The sequence below is a fragment of the Malaclemys terrapin genome, chromosome 10 (genome assembly GCF_027887155.1).
Source record: "Malaclemys terrapin pileata isolate rMalTer1 chromosome 10, rMalTer1.hap1, whole genome shotgun sequence".
Taxonomy (NCBI): Eukaryota; Metazoa; Chordata; order Testudines; family Emydidae; genus Malaclemys; species Malaclemys terrapin.
In genome coordinates, this window is record NC_071514.1 from 87,254,638 (window position 1) to 87,272,207 (window position 17,570).

At 50.4% G+C, this 17,570-nt stretch overlaps 1 long non-coding RNA gene across 6 annotated transcripts in view; it reads right to left on the reverse strand.

Annotated features, from left to right (window-relative positions):
• Positions 1-12,429: 12,429 nt before the first annotated feature.
• The window catches only part of LOC128844962 (uncharacterized), an 88,198-nt gene continuing 83,057 nt past the window's right edge, over positions 12,430-17,570 (reverse strand). For 5 of the 6 annotated variants that reach the window (XR_008446566.1, XR_008446564.1, XR_008446565.1 and 2 more), the window contains one exon: positions 12,430-13,120. This is a non-coding gene — a long non-coding RNA (uncharacterized LOC128844962). Of the gene's footprint in view, positions 13,121-17,354; positions 17,427-17,570 lie in introns of all 6 variants that reach the window. The other variant, XR_008446567.1, reaches the window with a different exon arrangement.

Here is a 17,570-nt window from a genome sequence, read left to right on the forward strand (position 1 = left end):
AAGGAAATGACAGCTTATACTTTTATTATGCACTCCTATTTCATTGGGAATTGCACCTGTGTGTATTTGTCTGAACCTTTGTTTGTCATAGTTAACAACCAGCCAAAAAATCTTCACGAACAACCTGTAAATATCAGCAGAGACTCTGTCAGCAGATGGAGTGTCTGGGGTCTGCAGAGGAGACTGAGCATGGAAGGGAAAGGGGAATTCCCCTTTATCAAATGCACGTCTCAGCCTTGTCAAAACCCCTTTGATTTTTAGACCCCCTGTGGTAATTCTTTCCCTGTGTCTCAGGCGATGCCCTGAGGTGGGAAGCAGGCTTGGAGAAATAACTGCTCTTTTCACTCAGCCAGCGAGAAACTGTTTGCTTGGAAAATTTGACATCTGCTGCAGCCTACTCCAGCTCAGCCCATTTCCTGCGGAGGAAGTTAAGGGTGTTGGGGTCCATTGCTGCTCATTTCAGGGGGTATGTGACAGCCTCCAAGTGAGGTCATTTGTGTAAAGCTCCGTGAGAGTGTCAGCCAGGGTTGCCTCTGTCATGCCATGCAACAAGACAAATGGGACTGGAGGTGGCGTGTCAACCTCAGCAATTGCATAAGCACGGTGGAGGAAACAGCAGTTTTCAGAAACAATTATTTTACTATTGTAGGAGTAGTAACAGCTCTCATCTTCTGCACACAGTGCACCTGGGGATGGCTCTGAAAGCTGCCATACTCCCCTCATGTCTTCACAGGATACTAATAGACAAACCAAAACCACCTAGCAGCGGTGCTCCATTTCCCTAAGGTATTGGAATTTGCACCCATGGCTGCAGTCCTGGCAGAAGGCATTACCCCCTTTGCAATCGTCAGTGGGCAGGCTTTGTAACACACAAGGATCTGAGTGCATAGAGTGTCATGTGCTGCTAAGCGGTATGAGGGGGCTTTGCCCTACAGACTTCAACATTGAGAAATGTCTCAGTGACTCATCCTCATTTCCTTCAACTACGCACAAAACGCACAGCGGCCAGGCCATTCCTATCCAATCCCAAACCCACGGCACATCTTTCCTGCCGGTGGGCCTGGTTGCCCTTATCTGGAGCAATTCTGTATCGAAGTATCTCCCGCTTGTCACATGCTCGCTGTGACGAGGGAAAGAGAAATGATCCAGCTTTTGGTCCACTGTGAACCTTGCACTAAGGCAGCACAAACCAAGCAGAGGTGGCTGGGGGAGGAGGGGTGTGTCTCTTTTTAGTGAAATTAAACCGTCGGTGCAAAGTGCGGGTTGCACTGTCTTGCACTGCCCGCTGCAGGAGAAGAAGCTATTGATTTCCACAGAAACTTTATTTAAGTGAGTGACCTACTAAATGAAACTTATTTGACACCAGCTGACTCTTGTAATTTAATTCCTGAATGAAGCGAAGTCTCCAAAGGTTTGTCAGGTTCTTTATCTTGAATGATGAAAGGCATTTTCCTTCCAGCCATTTGCTCTTGTGTTCCAGAAGCTGCTCATGTGCTCTCGACTCAGACTGAGCTCTCCAAAGAGTCCCGCACTGTTACATCATTAGTCAAATGGGGGCGATGCACATCAGCAGGCGTGCTGCGTGAGACAATACCCTCCGGTCCAGGGTATTGCCCTGTGCCATCAGCGGGGGCTTACGCCGCTCACATGGGGCTGCGTCCTGTTAGCGTACAATAGTATAAACTGCAGCTACTATCATCATTAGCACAAAGGCGTGGCCTGCCTGGACGATAGGTCCCAGCATGAAAAGCTCCATCTGGAGACTAGCAGCCAACGCTTCTGTGTAGGAAAGGAGAGGGTGGCTGCATGATGCCACGCCCTGGTTTCGTCATCCCGTCTGTTACAGCATTGAAGACCAATTGAGCAGAGCCACTGGCGACAGAATTCACACCCACCTTTCAGCAGGGCATGCACACAGCATTACCAACACCAAACTCCAAATGATCATGAGACTGGCTTTAAAACCATGAGTCTTTAACAAATACTATTGGGTTCTTTTGCCTTCTAGTTTTTGAGCCTGTAGGAGTCACATTTTCATACCTTTCTCTGCAACTTTCTAGAAGTTATAAGGAAAGCTGAGATTCTCACATGACTCCAGGAGCTGGGGCTTTATGGAAAACACCAAATTACTGTGAGTCTCACAGCAAAGTCCAGGTTTCCTTACAGGGTGTCATATGTGGCAGGGGGCATATTTCACTTGCCCAGCAGAACTGTCAGCGTTTGGCCTGTATTTTATCCCACAGATTATGGCTGAAGTGAAATCAGATGCGTGGGGTCAGGGCAGCTCTTCCTGAATCTCACCTGCCCTCCTAGAATCTCCCAGGTGCTCACTTGCCCCAGAGGAGTGGGGCAGCAGGGGGAGGCACAAACAAGACAGTGAGAAACATCAGGGGGAGGTTGGATCTTTGGGCTGCTAAATTTGAACAAATAGACTTGTATCCTAATACAAACCAGTGATAGGCCTGCACAGGGACTCAGCTCCCTGGCTGCAAGCCTGACTCTGCAGCCATGGGCCCAGTTCAGCCCACAGCAGGAAAAGGCCCGAGTGCCAGATTTGCTTAGGCTGTTTGGTTGGCCCCTAAGATCAGCTGTTCGTGTGCAGTTCCAGCTCCGGAGAGCAAAGCTCTCCCATTTTGAGGGGGACATTTGGAGCAGACACTTCATGGCAGTTCTTGCCCTTTCTCTCCAAAGGGCATGGCTGCACTTCCCTTCTGCACAGAGCTGGGGGCAGTGTCTGCCTGGCCCTGGACAGCTCACTCACACTCCTGTGGCTGGAGCACTGGCGCCTGGGCTGACAAACCTCCACCCTTTACGCCCCTTCTTATTGTTACATCCCAGAACCCCCGCCCAGGCCCTGAATGTCAGCTGTTTAATGCCAAGGCAGCTGCCTCCCGACTGGCCCAGCTGTGCAGAATTTAATTCTCCGGAGCCCCACTGCTTACACATAATCACACAGGGGCACTCTCCAAACCTGTCCTCAATAAAGGCTGCTTTCAAACTCTCTCTCTCTCTCTCTCTCTCTCTCACACACACACACACACACACACACTTCCTCCCTCACACACACACACACACACACACTTCCTCCCTCCCTTTCACCATGCTTTAGCTCCTGTGCTGACACCCTTGCCTCTGCTACCATCTGGCCAGTCACCCCAGACAGGTTCTGCACTGCTGCCTGGAGACACTAACTTAGACCCCGTCAAGACCCCAACACCTCACCTCAGTGCTGGACAGTCCTAGCGACTAAGGGGTTCCTGAGGAGGCCAATGCAACAGGACACTGGCGGGAGGAAAGGACAATTTGATAACGTATAAAATCTAGAGACAAAAGCTTCTGAGCAAATAAGATCTTATAGATGCGAAGAGAATTCATCACTAGTGCCGAGGGGTGTGTTTCCCAGAATACAATATGCACAGTGCTTGCCTCCCGTGGGGCCATCATTAAAAGTCATCCTGGGAAGGAGATATGAATTCAGAAAGCAACCAAATGCAGCCACTGTGCCACCAACTCCGACACTTTGGACAAACGCTCAGCCCTATGGATCACACATCTAGGAAACCCTGCCAGGACGGCCAGGCAATCCGCATGGGTTATCTTCTACTGAACTCAGTGTACCACCTGCTCTCCAAGTTCTATCCCACAAGACTAAAGACCTTCTAGCAATGCCCCCAACACATTCCCCTATGTAGCACTTCCCCAAGCTGTGCTTCCAGTCTCCTCCCCAATGCTGGCTGCTTGGAGTGGCTTCTCCCCTCTCCTCGCATGAGTTGGGTCCTTTCTGGTGACGCCTGGTGCCTCCACCAAAGGCAACTCCTCACAGTGCCCAAGAAAGAAAGGTGCTGCCCCTTAGGGAAATGACCAACACTAGCAGTGCCGCTATGAGTGTAAAACCTAGTATTCCAAAACAAACCATTCAGCACCACAGCCACAGCAAGCAACAATGCCCCCAAACCAACAATATCACAAAGGGGGCTTTTCTGGGAGCAAGAAAATAGGATCTGGGTAAGGAAAAAGGTCGGGCTGACCAAGAGGTACTAGCACATCAACAAGGCAACTCTCAGCTCTTCCCACTCCCGTGTCCCTGCCAGGCAGATGGTGCGCTGGGGATGAGCGTAGGTGAGTGCTGCAGTGCTGGGAACAGCTTACACAAGAGGGGTCCCCTGACTGTGTCTTCACCCCTGGCTGGGGCAGGGCCCTCTCCTGCCTTCCCGGCTGGGTTGTGGTCGCCGATGCCGGGTTGGACCTCTGCCCCTCTAGATGTGATCCCAGCACCAAGGAGGGGTGTGACGGGTGCAGGCTGGGGTGGGTGTAGGCGTGGTCAAGGGGGTGGGTTGTAGCAGGCGTGGCCACAGTGGGCTGCTGATGCTCTCACACCCTCCTCGTGTATTTATTTTCAGAACCATTTTAAGCCCAGGAAGAAGCTTTTTCCAATCCCAGCCACTCTGTGCACTGGCCCTGGAAGTCCTTGTCAGCTGGCAGTGAATAAGCACTGCAATATAGAGCTGTCTGCCATGCTTCGGAGCCGCTCACTTCTGCTTACATAGGCTTTCTGCAGCTGTCCGTTTAAAAGAAGCCAATTTATTTTTATTCAAAATCTATAAGAGACAATTGAGCAGTAAAGCTCTCAGGCCCCGCCTCCGTCTCCAAACGGCCCAGTCAGGTCTGAAATGACAGCTCTGAATAACAATCCCATCTCCTGGTGCTGCCTCGCTGCCCCGACCATGCTCCTTCCAGCAGGTGCTGGGCTGGTGCAGACAAATCCCACCTCCATCACAAAGCCGGGGACACAAATGCACTCTGGGACAGTGTGGAGAAAGCCAAATGGCTCCGCACCCACTGGCAAACTCCCCAGCAGGCCCGGCTGAGCTTCGCAGCCAGCAGTTACTCTGACCTTTTACAACTCACTGTCCAAAGAGCAAACCTTGTCCAGGAGCTTGCATGGGCACTGTCCATGACACTGTTCCCTACACAGTAGGACTTCCAGAACCCCTCTCCCAGAAACCGTATCCTTCCACCTTTCCACTGAGACTGGCAACTTTGTTCCAGAGTCTGTGTTTGGCGGATGAAGTCAGCCTGGGAGTGCGCGTGTGCTCCTGGAACAGAGACAAAGGGAGTGCTCCCCGGGAGCCTACCAGGCCTGGGCTGCTGCTCCCTGCAGGGCTTCCCCGGATGACAAGAGCACCAGCACCTAGGCACGTCGAGGGGCAGGGGTGCGTAGCTCCTTGCAGTATAGTAGCCCCAAAGGCCCTGTCAGGCGTGTGGCTGCATTGTGCCGGATGCTGCATGGACACAGGAAGATGTAGGTACTATCCTGAGATACCTACCACATCTCTGTAGCATGGACCAGATCGCAGCACAGGGATTGTCTTAAGAACAGCCCCTCTCCCAGTGACAAGTAACAGCCCCTCCTGGGAGGCGGGAACAGAGAGCAGGTGACTCTGTGCTCTGGTGCACACAGCTCCTATCCCAGTCCCAACACTGCAGCAGTCTGGCTTGAAAGGAATTGAAACTTTTCGCTTCCCATGGGCTGGTTGTTGTCCCGGCTCTGTGTTGTGCTGGGACGAAGGGCAGCCCAGGCAGAGTGCTACCTCCAGCAGGCAGCCATCCAAATTGTTTCTCCAAAATTGCTTTATAGCTTCTCTCGCTGCAAGTCAAGTCAGAGCAGCCCCCAGGATTTGAATGCAATTTTCTCATTGAATTATACAGAATCCTTCAGGGAAGGAGGCAAAATTATTTAAAACGCTTAAAAACTAAAGCAACTTTTCTACGCTGTTTTTTAACTTTTTGATTGTTATTTAGAGTTAACCTTTTCTACTTCTAAATCATAAACGCATTTTATTTTCTGCCATCAGACCTGGGCCATAAACGATTTGAAACATGAGCCAAGTGTTTCTGTGATACATACAGGAGCTGAAAGATAATGCAGTATCCACTGGCCATTGCTCTTCAGAACCAGACCTAGAGCGGAGTAATTTGCTCAGGCTGTGCCTCTGTAAATTGTGGCCCTCTTGTTATAAATATTAGAGCAGCAGGTTAAAAGTGCCGGGCATAACCCGGCAACGCACCCAGCTCACTGCAAGGAGGGTTCCTTCGTGGTGCTTCCATGGCAATGGAGATACACAAAACAACCTCTCAAACAGCAGGGACAATCAGCCAATTCTCACCATCAGTACAGGATGGCCCAGGTGCAGTAGCAGGGAGAGGGGATCACTCTCCTCTGAAACATAAGGCTCTGGCCACTCCAGCAGCAGGATTCTGGGTTTGATGGACCAAGAGGTTACTCAATTATGGCCCATCTCATGTCCCTGCTCAGCTGAGTTGGTTGTTGGAGCCATGTTGCTGGGGCCTGGCACACCAGCCAGATGCCAAGGCCACCTCACTGAAGCCTAGTGCACCAGCCAGACACCAAGCCTGGCACGCCAGCCAGAGGCCAGGGCTGCGTCGCCGAGGCTTGGCACACCAGCCAGAGGCCAGGGCTGCGTCGCCGAGGCCTGGCACACCAGCCAGAGGCCAGGGCTGTGTCACCGAGGCCTGACATGCTGGTCAGAGTTGTCTCACTGAAGCCTGGCACGCCTCACGGAGGCTGGGTTTCTCAAAGGCTTGTTGTTCCGACATAGTTAATGTAGGACACTTCCCATCTTCTGGAGAGAAGAGGAATAGAAATGCAGAAAACAGCCACAGTCTGAGCAGTGAAGGGGCGAGTTCATTGGTGAATGCTCCTGAGTCCTGTTTGATTTCCGAGGAAGCAAAGTTCTTGTGTTGTCTTATTGGAAACGTCCTGTTGGAAACCTGGCAATGTCAGGTTCCTTGCAACATGGCAGTCATGGGCTCAGAACCAAAGCTGCCTTGAAAAAGACCAGTGAGGTGCTTTCCCTGCTAGCGTGTGGAGCACGAGCCCTCTCACAGACAAAAGCAATCAGTCTAATCAGCCTGTTAGTTTAAAGCAGCAGCTCATGCCACAAACCAGCAATTTGCTACTAAAGCCAAGTCCTGCCAAATGTGTTGGTATGCTGCTGCAGTCTATTACACGCCACACACACAGCTGATGGGCTGCCATATTGATCTCTCACAACAGTTTACAGTTAATGGAAGGAATCTTCAAACACAAGTTTCCTTCATCTCTGTTGTCAGACGCCACCGGTGTGGAGCTCTGCTCTGTTCAATGTTGATAACAGTCGGCTGCGTGCGTGTTCCCTCTGTGTGCTGCCCCGGCTCTGCAGATCGCTGGCACAGCTGACCTGAGAGAACCCCCAATGACCACAGACTCCGATAAGGTACGAAGGCACCTGGCAAGGTTTATTCTCAAACGAATCACAGTAATAGTTTCCAGCAGACTCTACAGGACATACTACGAATATGAGCCCCCGACACTCCACTGCCCCCTAGGCCAGACAAAGACACCACCCCAGGGGTGATTCTTACACAGGTACAAACAAATCACACATCACTCCTGACGTATTGAGGTGCAGCCCCTCTACGTAGCAAGGTACAACCCCTCTACGTAGCAAGGTGCCGCCTCTCATCTTGTACATGTTGGTTTGAACAAAACAACTCTATCCATCATATTACCGTTTTGCCCCTGGCTTTAGGATGGGTCAGCTTGTTCGTTGTTATCTGTGTGGAATGTGCAAGTATTGGAGTGTTCTGATATCTAGTGTCCAGGACCTTTTAGGTCTGTATCTTCTTGCAGCATCAGCCCTCTCCTTGCCAATTTCTGTGAGCAGGGCCTGCCTCTGCCTCACAGCTTAACTTTGCTTTATGTTAACAAAGTCTTGACCATTCCTTTAGTTCAGGCTTTAGGCCTCAGACCGGGCATCTGATGCAAGAGTTTATGTTTCAGAGCCTCATCTTACTACAATCTCACGTTTGTTTTCTGCTCCTGCTGCCTTTTCTGATGCTGAGCCTCTTTTTAAACCAAAGCACAAAGATCAGGGTTTAATTTACAGAAGGTTGCTTTTTTCTGAAATTTCAGCAAAGTTGCAGATTTAACTTGAAAAATAAAAACAGCTGCCTCTCTCCGGGTGTGCAGTTAATTTCCTTCATGCCATGCTCCACCTTTGGAAGGAGAACAAGCAATAAACATTCACCGGTCATTAAAAAGAAAAACAAAAAAACAAGCCAGACAAAGTAAATAATTTCGAAGATTTAAAAATAAATTCACACTTTCATGGAATCCGGCTTTCAAGCTTCTTTTCATCTCCTCTCTGCAGCATTTTGTTGTAATAGAGTAATGATAAAGCAACACAACAGGAGGGAGGGAACAGAACAGGTACAGAATCCATCTAGGCTAGGAACCAAAAGGAGCACAGCTGCAGAGATGGAGCCCTGTGAAGTAAACACAAAGGCCTCCTGGATTTAGAGGCATCAGAGAAATCAAACCCTTGGTCTTCTGACAAGCCCCTTTAAATGGGAAAGTGGGAAAAAAACTTTGGTGCCTCTTTGGAGCCCCATGAAATGGGCTCTGGAGCAGTCATGTCGTGGGGGAACATGGCCACTTTGCTGTTGCTGAGCATTTCTGACGTGGATTCATTACTATTTTGGTCCTGACTTTTTCAGACATTTAATAACAGCCTCTTCATTAGAATGTGATGGCATTCAAGGCTCACAACACTCACCCTGCAAACACAGTGCATGTTGTGGGGCTCCCAGAAGCATGTTCTGAGAGATGTGGGCAGGAGGACGGGAATCACAGACGCACACAGGCACAATGAACACAGACTTGTACACAAGGGGAACGCAGCAGCTCAGCCCATTCCAGTTTTCTGGTAATGTTCCCTTGGAAATAACAACAAACAGGCCAACATAAAATACAAAATGGCCCTGTGCTGAACTGATCCAGTGACCTGTGCTCCCACAGAGTGCTGTAACATGCTTCACTGCAACCGTGCCGACAGAGTGCACACTAGTACTGGGGTTTGCACAAGTGACTCGTCTTGCACTTTTTTATAGACATTCCTTCAGCGCACTGATTTTATTGTATTTACTGGGGAATTTTATTAACTGGCCTTGGCCTCTGACACTCAGGGAAGCCCCAAGTGCTGTAAGCTGTGATCTTAATAATTCTGTAATTTACATCTGTCCTTCAGGTCAGAAATGAACTGGTACCTCCAAGGGACACCAGGCCAGCTCAACGCAGGAATCAGTGTCTCTCTGACAAGATGTAACACCAACTTCCTGGCCATATGCAGTCATTGACGATCCCCGGGCTCTTTTGCAAGAGGGCTGTTAGCCCTGGCTTTTTGGCCTAATTCCAACAGAGGAAATTGCATTTTGCTTTCCTAGGTCCTCCTGTAGTGTTACTGCCACAAACATTTGTCCTCTGAGATCGAGCATGACGGTAACACATTAATGCAGAGTGTGTCAAACCATGAGGATTTGATTCTGCTCTTTACTCTGTGGGCAAAGCCTACATATCTTGTCAAACCAGCTCCGAGCTTACAGGGTGCTGCTTACAGCCACCTTCGCTCCCCCCTTCTCCTGAGTTCAGATGCAGCCCAGGATCAGGGCCTCCGTTTCTTCAACTCCACCATATCATCCACAAGGTCCCTATCAGCTGAACCACTGCAGACAGTGACCCTGCCTGCTCTTCAGCTCATGAACCTGACGCCGCCCACTGCCTCTTGCTGTGAAGCCAGGCACTGTGATTTGCGAATTTTAGGAAGGGGAGCGCACACTGGGCCAGCAGGGCCAGGAACCCAGATTTCTGAGCTACAAGCCTGGTTGGGGGCAGACTGTTGGGGATGAGGTCCTGGCCCATGAGGGCTCCCTGCCCTCAGCCTCTGTTGCTCAGCAGCAGGGGGTGCACTCAGCCGTTTGCTGACCACCTTGGCTGGATGGGGCTCCGGTCCTGCGTGCCTTTCTCCCTGCAGAGGCTCTGTCTGGGAAAGGAGGCAGGTGGCAGCCTGGCCACTGGGGCTAATGCTGGGAAAGGGCCACTCCGTGGCTGAGCAAAGGCTTTGCTTCCAGCGAGGATCCCAGAGGCAGAGCCCAGCTGAGGGAGCCTTGCGCTGCGGGAGTGGGGTTTGCGCAATAGTGCACAGCCATGTTCAGAGAGTGGGGGCGAGGCTTGAAGAGGGATGCGGCAGGACACCCCAGAGTCCAGATAGGGCAGCAGCACTGTCCTGGAGGGGGTTGAGGACAATGGGGCTTTGGGGTACATATGGCAACCACCTTTGCTGCTGTGCTGAGGGGATGGGACCAGCACTGTCTATCTGCAGCGGGTTTCTGTCTGCTTCAGTGGCGGCTGCTCCCTTGCCCTGGAGGAGGGACCAGAGCTTCCAAGAGCCAAAGAGAGCAATGAGCTAATGAAATTCCATCAATCTGAGCAGCAGAATGGAAACAGATAATGTGTTTTAACCCACCTTTATCTCGTCAGCCCTGGCTACAGCATTGCCACAAGCATCCCGCAGTGGCATAGAGCTGTGAGGGCAGTGGGCAGGATTCTGTAAGCCCCACTGATTACAGCCACAGCTCATCACTGCAAATGTTTGGAGGAAAGAACTCTTGTTATTTCTGTCTAAACACATGCGCATAACAAAATGTGCAAGAGAGAGCGAGAGAGACGCTAACAGGATACAGATGCTGGAAAGCAAAGCATGGAAGCAGCTTACATTGTAGCCTAATTGGCATCCCTTCAACAGAGTCTTGTGGACCTGGCCCGAAGCAGAGAGAAATACAAAGGGCTCTGTTTGCAGGAGGCTTGGAAGCCACAGACAGTATTTCACGCAGGAAACACAGTACTCCTAATTGCTAGAAAGCGATGCTCTGACACTGGGATCAGGCTGCAGCCTGTGGATGTGCGTTCTATAGGTCCCTGCTAGGGAGCGGGAATTGCTGTATAGATGGATTAGTGAAGCTGAGGATATCTGAGTGCATCTGAGATGAAGGGACTTTTTCTAGTGGGTGGGGGTTGCCCCCATGGCTCTGCTGATATTTACAGGTACCTGTGCCCTGGGGCGGGGGGCAAAGCATACCATTTATCCCAGCCTCCCCCCCCCCAGGCCCACTTCATTATTCTAAATCTATTATTGTGCCAAGCATGTTTATCAGACACCGAAGGAGCTTGCAGAATGGAATAGCTCCCACAACTTCCAGCCCGCTGGATCTGAATATCCGATTGGCTGAGTCTAACGATGCCCCTCCCAGCTCTACACCCCAGTATGTGTCTGACCATCACAGAGCCAGGGGATAAGACCCCATCCAAGCACGCGTAGCTGGGAACTAAACACAGATGCTGGTTCGGATTTCACAGCCAGTGCAGATCCAGACACCTCCAACCTTGGAGTTTTCAAAGCCATGGCTGAGATTTGGTTGGGGCCTGTCTCTAACCTAAACCAAGCTCCCCAGGTCCCTCTCCCCCCCCCCAGCATTCCAATGCCATCCCAGACAGCAGCTGTCTCCTCCACTCCTCCATCATGCCAGCCAGGCCCTGCAGGCCATCAGGCACTCCTGACCAACACCCTCCCAGAGCCAGCCCTTCACAGCCTGCTGAAAACAGAAACCTGTGTCAGCCATTGCTATGGAGGGGAGCTCAGGGGTTGCACTGCACTCTGGGATGGTCTGACATGGGCTCTTTCTGACCCCTTGTCTCCCCTCTGGCAGTCCCCAGCCCCTGGCTGCTCCACAGGACAGTCTGGGCTCTGCTGCAAAGAGGCACAGAGAGATAACAGGCCAGGCTAAGGACTTTGTGTAGGAGAAATGGGACCTGGTTTCTGGGGGCAGTGCAGCAGACCTGGACTCTTTGGGAGTCCCTCTCCAGGCGTCTCTGTCTGGTCTGCTCTAGTGAAAGGAATATGGGGCTTCTTCTCCTGTCTAGGACCAAGGGCTCACCTGCAAAGAGGCAATTTGTGTAATAAACACTGGTGCTTCAGCCCTTAAGGGTACGTCGACCCTGCAATAAAAGACCCATGACTGGCCCGGGTCAGCTGACTCCGGCTCGTGGGGCTCATTTCCGTATAGACATTTGGAGCTTCGGCTCTGAGACCCCAAGAAGGGGCAGGTCTTGGAGCCCAGGCTCAGGCCGTGCCTGAATGTCCCCACTGCAATTGTACAGCGCCGCAGCCCAAGCCGCTGAGCCCGAGTCAGCTGACCCGAGCTCTGGGACTTGGTGCTGCAGGTGTTTGGTCGCAATTGGGTGTCAGTGCCGGTGCCCTCTGGGACAAACACCTCATTTCTCTCAGGGTCAGGGGCAGCAAACTCAATCCCTCTGTTCAACTTGAATCGATTTTTTTTATTTTCATGTAACCCTTCTGCCCGTCTGAGTTGGCAGCAACAAGGGCCGGGTTCTGTATCTAACGGTTCCGTTTCAATAACACAATGCAAAACCGGCTCGAGCCCCCACCCAGTGACATGGGACAATTACATACCACCCTCCCCCGGGCGCCTCTAAGAGGCAACACTTTCCCTCTCGCAAGCATGGAGTCTGAGTGTAGCAAAATCCTTTTAATAAAGGAGGGAAACAATGCGGCATTATGTTGGGGAAACACCACAAACAGGATTCATAACACAGACCATGAGCAAAAGACCCACCCCACAAGTAAGTTTGGCAGTGTCCTTTTCCCCTCAGGGTCTTAAGTCCAGCAACCCCAAAAAAATCACCCAAAGTCCCAAAAGTCCAACACCCCAAAAATCACCCAAAAGTCCAACAACCCAAAGTCTCTGTCCCTGGTCGGTGCAGCCCCAGAGTTCAAAAGTTTATCTGCAGAGTTTTACCTCCCAGCCTGGGTGAAAATGCCCCCCGCAGGGGTATTAAGGGGCACCTTACGTGGTCCAAGGCCGACTGCTCCGCCTCTCCATGGGGTTCTGCTGCAGCCTTCACCGTGAGCCACTCCGCCAGCCGCTCCTCTCCACCAGCCATCCCATGAGCTGCTCAAGCCAGCGGCTCTGCTCCACCAGCCGTCCCGCCAACTGCGTTGCTCCACCAGCTGCTCTGCTCCACCAGCCGTCCTGTGAGCCGCTCCAGCTGTCCCTCCAACTGCACCGCTCCGCCAGCTGCTCAGCCATATATCTTCAGGCCCCCCCACTTAACACAGCACTCAGTGATTTCAGCTTGTAGTAGGGGGAGCCCCAGTGGTAGTGCACCATTGGTCCAAGGTGAATTCAGCTCAGCAGCCTGTAACTAGACTCCAAATAAAATCAAGATTAGCTCTGATATTCCACAGGGGAGGAGGGGAGGAAAGAGGGGGGGAACAGAAGGAGGTGCAATTGGTGTTTCAGACCCTTAAAAGAGGTCCATGCCATTAAGTACAAATACCTATCCCCAGCCTCTCTCAATTCACTGAGTTTTGGAACCCATGGCCCTTGTCTAGCAAGTACTACTTAGTTGATGGCAAGTCCCTCCATCATAAAATGCCAAGTACAGTTCTACTGCCCTTGATTCACATAATCAGGGTAACAACACTTTATTCTTCCTGCCCCAATAACAGAGAAACTGGGGATCCCACAGCAGTCAAAGTGACCATTTGGGCTGCCGTGGGCTCAGGCTAGGCAGGGTGGGTGTGCCTATGCAAACAAGATCAGCCCCTGAAGTTCTTTCCACAACTAACCACAATTCACCACCAGTTGTCAGGGTAGAGCTCGTCCTGACTCTGCTTACATCCATGAAAAGTGATTTGTGAGTAGTTCTTTCCCTGTTTAAATTTGGGGAAATATTGTTCAAGGACTTGCTGATGTTTCTCTAACTGAGAGCTTTATTGGGCAATAGCCACTGACGCTGTGTGCTCAAGACAGTCAGACCCTTTTATACTACATGTGTTCCCATAAAAATGATTGGCTTTGAGTTGTTATTCTAATCTTGCTGGGATTGTAACACGGGGGCAGCCAGACTGAACAGGAGCTGTGTAGCGAAGGCACACACCAATTCCATCAAGCTCTCAGGCCCATGCGGGCGTTCAGTCAGATACCACCTGCTGCAGGAAATGGACCCAAAATGGCGGAAGAAAGTGCTGTCTCCTCGGGCGAGGCTGACTGCAGCCTCATTTACCTATTGTTTTCTGCACGCAGTTTCAGGGGTTGGTTTTGAGCTACAAAACCCTCAATGACCTGAGACCTGCCTATCAGAGAGACACCTCTCTGCCTGCAAGAGACTGCCGCAGGTGCAGGCAGTGCAAAGCGGCCAAGCTGGCACCCCTTCAACCAGAGACGGGGGGGGGGGGGGGGCTGACAAGGGCTTTGACTCCAGGCCTTTGGGACTAGCTTCCTCCCAGGCCTGAAACAGACAGATTGTCCACTTGCAGGGGGCACTGCAAGCCCATCCTGCCCCCTTGCCCTGACGAGGGGGTGCTGGCTGGGAGGAGTGCATGGAGATGCTGATTAGTGCTTTTCTTGGGTATGTTGTCACTGGGTGACTTGATTTGCTCGGGTAACTGGTGAGTCTGTTTATCAGTGCATTTTTAAAGGACTCTCCATGGTGTTCACCTTACTGGATGGGCGTTCGGTGCTGCAGTCCGTAAAACTCCAAATAAATATATAGACTACCCCTCCCACCTGCAGAGCCCCAAGAAAGGAACACAGCTTCCCCATCCGTACTAAGGTTGCTTTAATGCCAGAAGGGAAAGGGTGCAGTGGTTGTTAATTCGTTAATCAGTGCCAGGGTCCCACTATCATTTCTCAATCAGAACTGGAATGTCACACAATTTATAGTTTTCATTGTTTAGATCTCGTTACATTTTTCAAAATATCCTGCAATCCAAAGTTACACAGCTTCCGTATTGTGCCTGGTGCCAGCTGACTGACTTTGATACTGGGAGGCGAAGGTAACAAGGAAGCCAGTGATTATTTTGAAAGGGATGAACAGATGGTCCACATATTAAGGAAATATTATGCTAAGTGTCATTCCAGTGACTTATAGGAGCTTGACTTTCATTTGATTAGGAGTAGCTGTTCTAACAAGGTCATTTAGGCTTTAACGTGATTAGCTGTGCCACTACCACAAAACAGGAATAAAGCACAATTACTGTGTCACAACATCTCCATTGGTTCAGGCTTCCCTGGAACACTAACTGAGCCCCGTTCACACCCAGGATGGGTGTCTGCAGAACTGCAAGCGTTTGACGCCAGGCTATCAAAGCTGGGGGTCGGGGGGAGGCAAGAATCAGGGGGGAGGGATAGCTCAGTGGTTTGAGCATTGGCCTGCTAAACCCAGGGTTGTGAGTTCAATCCTTGAGGGGGCCACTTAGGGGATCTGCGGCAAAATCAGTACTTGGTCCTGCTAGTGAAGGTAGGGGGCTGGACTCGATGACCTTTCAAGGTCCCTTCCAGTTCTAGGAGATAGGATATCTCCATTATTACAATTACATCTGTGCTAAGAACTCTGGGAATCTAGGTAAGAAACGAGGGGGATTCAGTCAAAACGCCAACATATTACCCTTCCCAAAGGCAGCAGGGTGGCTGGAGAACCCAAGAGGTTCTTTCTCCAACCCATTATCTAGGAAAAACAGCTCCATGGATTAAACTGGTTTCGCTGCATTGGACCCTGCTTTCACTGGAGCTACGCCAGGGAGCAATTTGGTCCCAGAATTTTTTTTTTTTAAATCTCACCTAGCTCACAACTGCTTTTCTGGGTTTCAAGTGGTCCTGATAAAGGGACTGGGTGGCTCCGGGAATTGCTGCAAGGACACAGAGCCACTATTATTATTTCTGTGGCACCAGCGGCTCTGTCCATGGGAACCTGAGCCATCATTCACTGAGTGGTTTCTTACAGGCACTGTGGTCAGCAGGTCGTCACCTGAAATCCAGCCTTGGTTAGCAGTGACCCAAAGCTCTGACCCTTCATTGGCAGCTCAGTGCCTGTGTGAAACAAGATGCATTTCCCAGTGCACAGGAACCCTCAGCAGAAAAGGTCTCTTCACAGCCGCTGGTGGCGGTCTCAGCACAGAGGGAAAAATTCAAAGGGCTGCTGAAGCTGAATTCTCTTCTTATCCCTACCAGTGGGGTCTCCGGAAAGCAGCCTGCAGGAGACACTTGTGCTGCCACGATACGTCCCCTTCCCTGTTCTACAGCTAGCTGGGGTCCTCAGGCTGGTCCACCCGGTGCCTTTCACTAGGAGAATATTCAGTTTCTAGAGCTGGGTGAGATGAAACCCCAATCTCTGTTGCAGTGGCAGAAGTATGTCCGCAAGACACAGATTTCACCTGCCAGAGGCTGGGAATGGGCGACAGGGGAGGGATCACTTGATGATTACCTGTTCTGTTCATTCCCTGTGAAGCACCTGGCATTGGCTACTGTCGGCAAACAGGATACTGGGCTATATGGACCCAGTATGGCCGTTCTTATGAGCAGTTTGATACATCAATTATTTAGAGGAGGAACCATGGAAACAAACCATTTTCAAATGAAAAGAATTCTTATTGCCACGCAAACAGGACCAAATATATTGACTACAGCTGTAATTTGCTACCACTGTCTGCACGTCCCTATTGCCTAGACACCCAGCTGTGCTGCCCATCCGTAGCCCTCATGCCTAGTGAGCTCTCTTCCTTGCCACAACTGGCAGTGGTGGGACTTCACAATATGAGTCAAATCTTTAGCCCACTCAGCCCGCAAACTATGGCTGGACTGCCATGAGCTCTGTGCCAAGTGGCCAGTGTGGCAGGCAGACTACTAGCCTGTGACGAATCTGCTGTTACTCAAAGATGAGCTACAGAGCCACTGAACCCCAGAGTGCTCTTCTCTCCTCTCCTGCTGTGTCACGGGGCATGGCAGGGCAGCTGCTGCAGTTGCCTCTGAACTGCCCATCCTTGGATCCTCACTGCCGGCAATGGCTTTGCTCCTATGTCAGCACTATCTGTCCTTAAGTGGGAAGCTGACAGGACCTAAATTCTGTTGTTTTCAAAACCTCACAAGAGAATGAAGAAATAAAAAACTTTCACAAGTATTTAACTAGCTAGAAATGTTTGCAGGAAAGTGGTTTTAAAAGTCTACATCATTTTCAAATATTTGAACAATAAGTTTTCATATAAACAGCTGTGCCAAGAAACCCCACTCAGAATTCACCCTCGCATCACTACAAAGCATGTCAAATCTGAATCAAACAGCTTAGCCACCTGTTTCCACTTTGCAGGCAACCAATCATTGTCTTCAAAGTAACAAAGCTATTTTCAATTTGAAAGCAAGAAATCAAAGTTTAATTGTTTCGTCCTTCAAAGTCTTCCGCTATCTTTCACTGAGGCTTTTTCAGATATGAACAACTATCATTGGCTACCTTAAAAAGGGAAGAATTGATTGACAGTTGACGAAAACACTTCTAAGGACAATAGTATTTGTCAGTCTGATGCTTTCCACTCTGAAGACAAAATGCATTTTATCAACACCCTGAAATTATTTTGTCAACAAAATTCACTTTATGGCAATACCTTAATCTGTCACGTTGATAGAAGAACAATCTTCAGAGCATTTCCAAACCATTTTGCCGACACAATTAATTTCTATAAAATTAAATGTTCACTTTTTAATCAGATGTCCAGGAAGATACTGTAACATACCCAAACAGGGCATGAACTGAAGCACCACTAACCGACTAGCAGCATCAATGGGATCTTGTGAACCAATCAGATATTACACCAGACTGA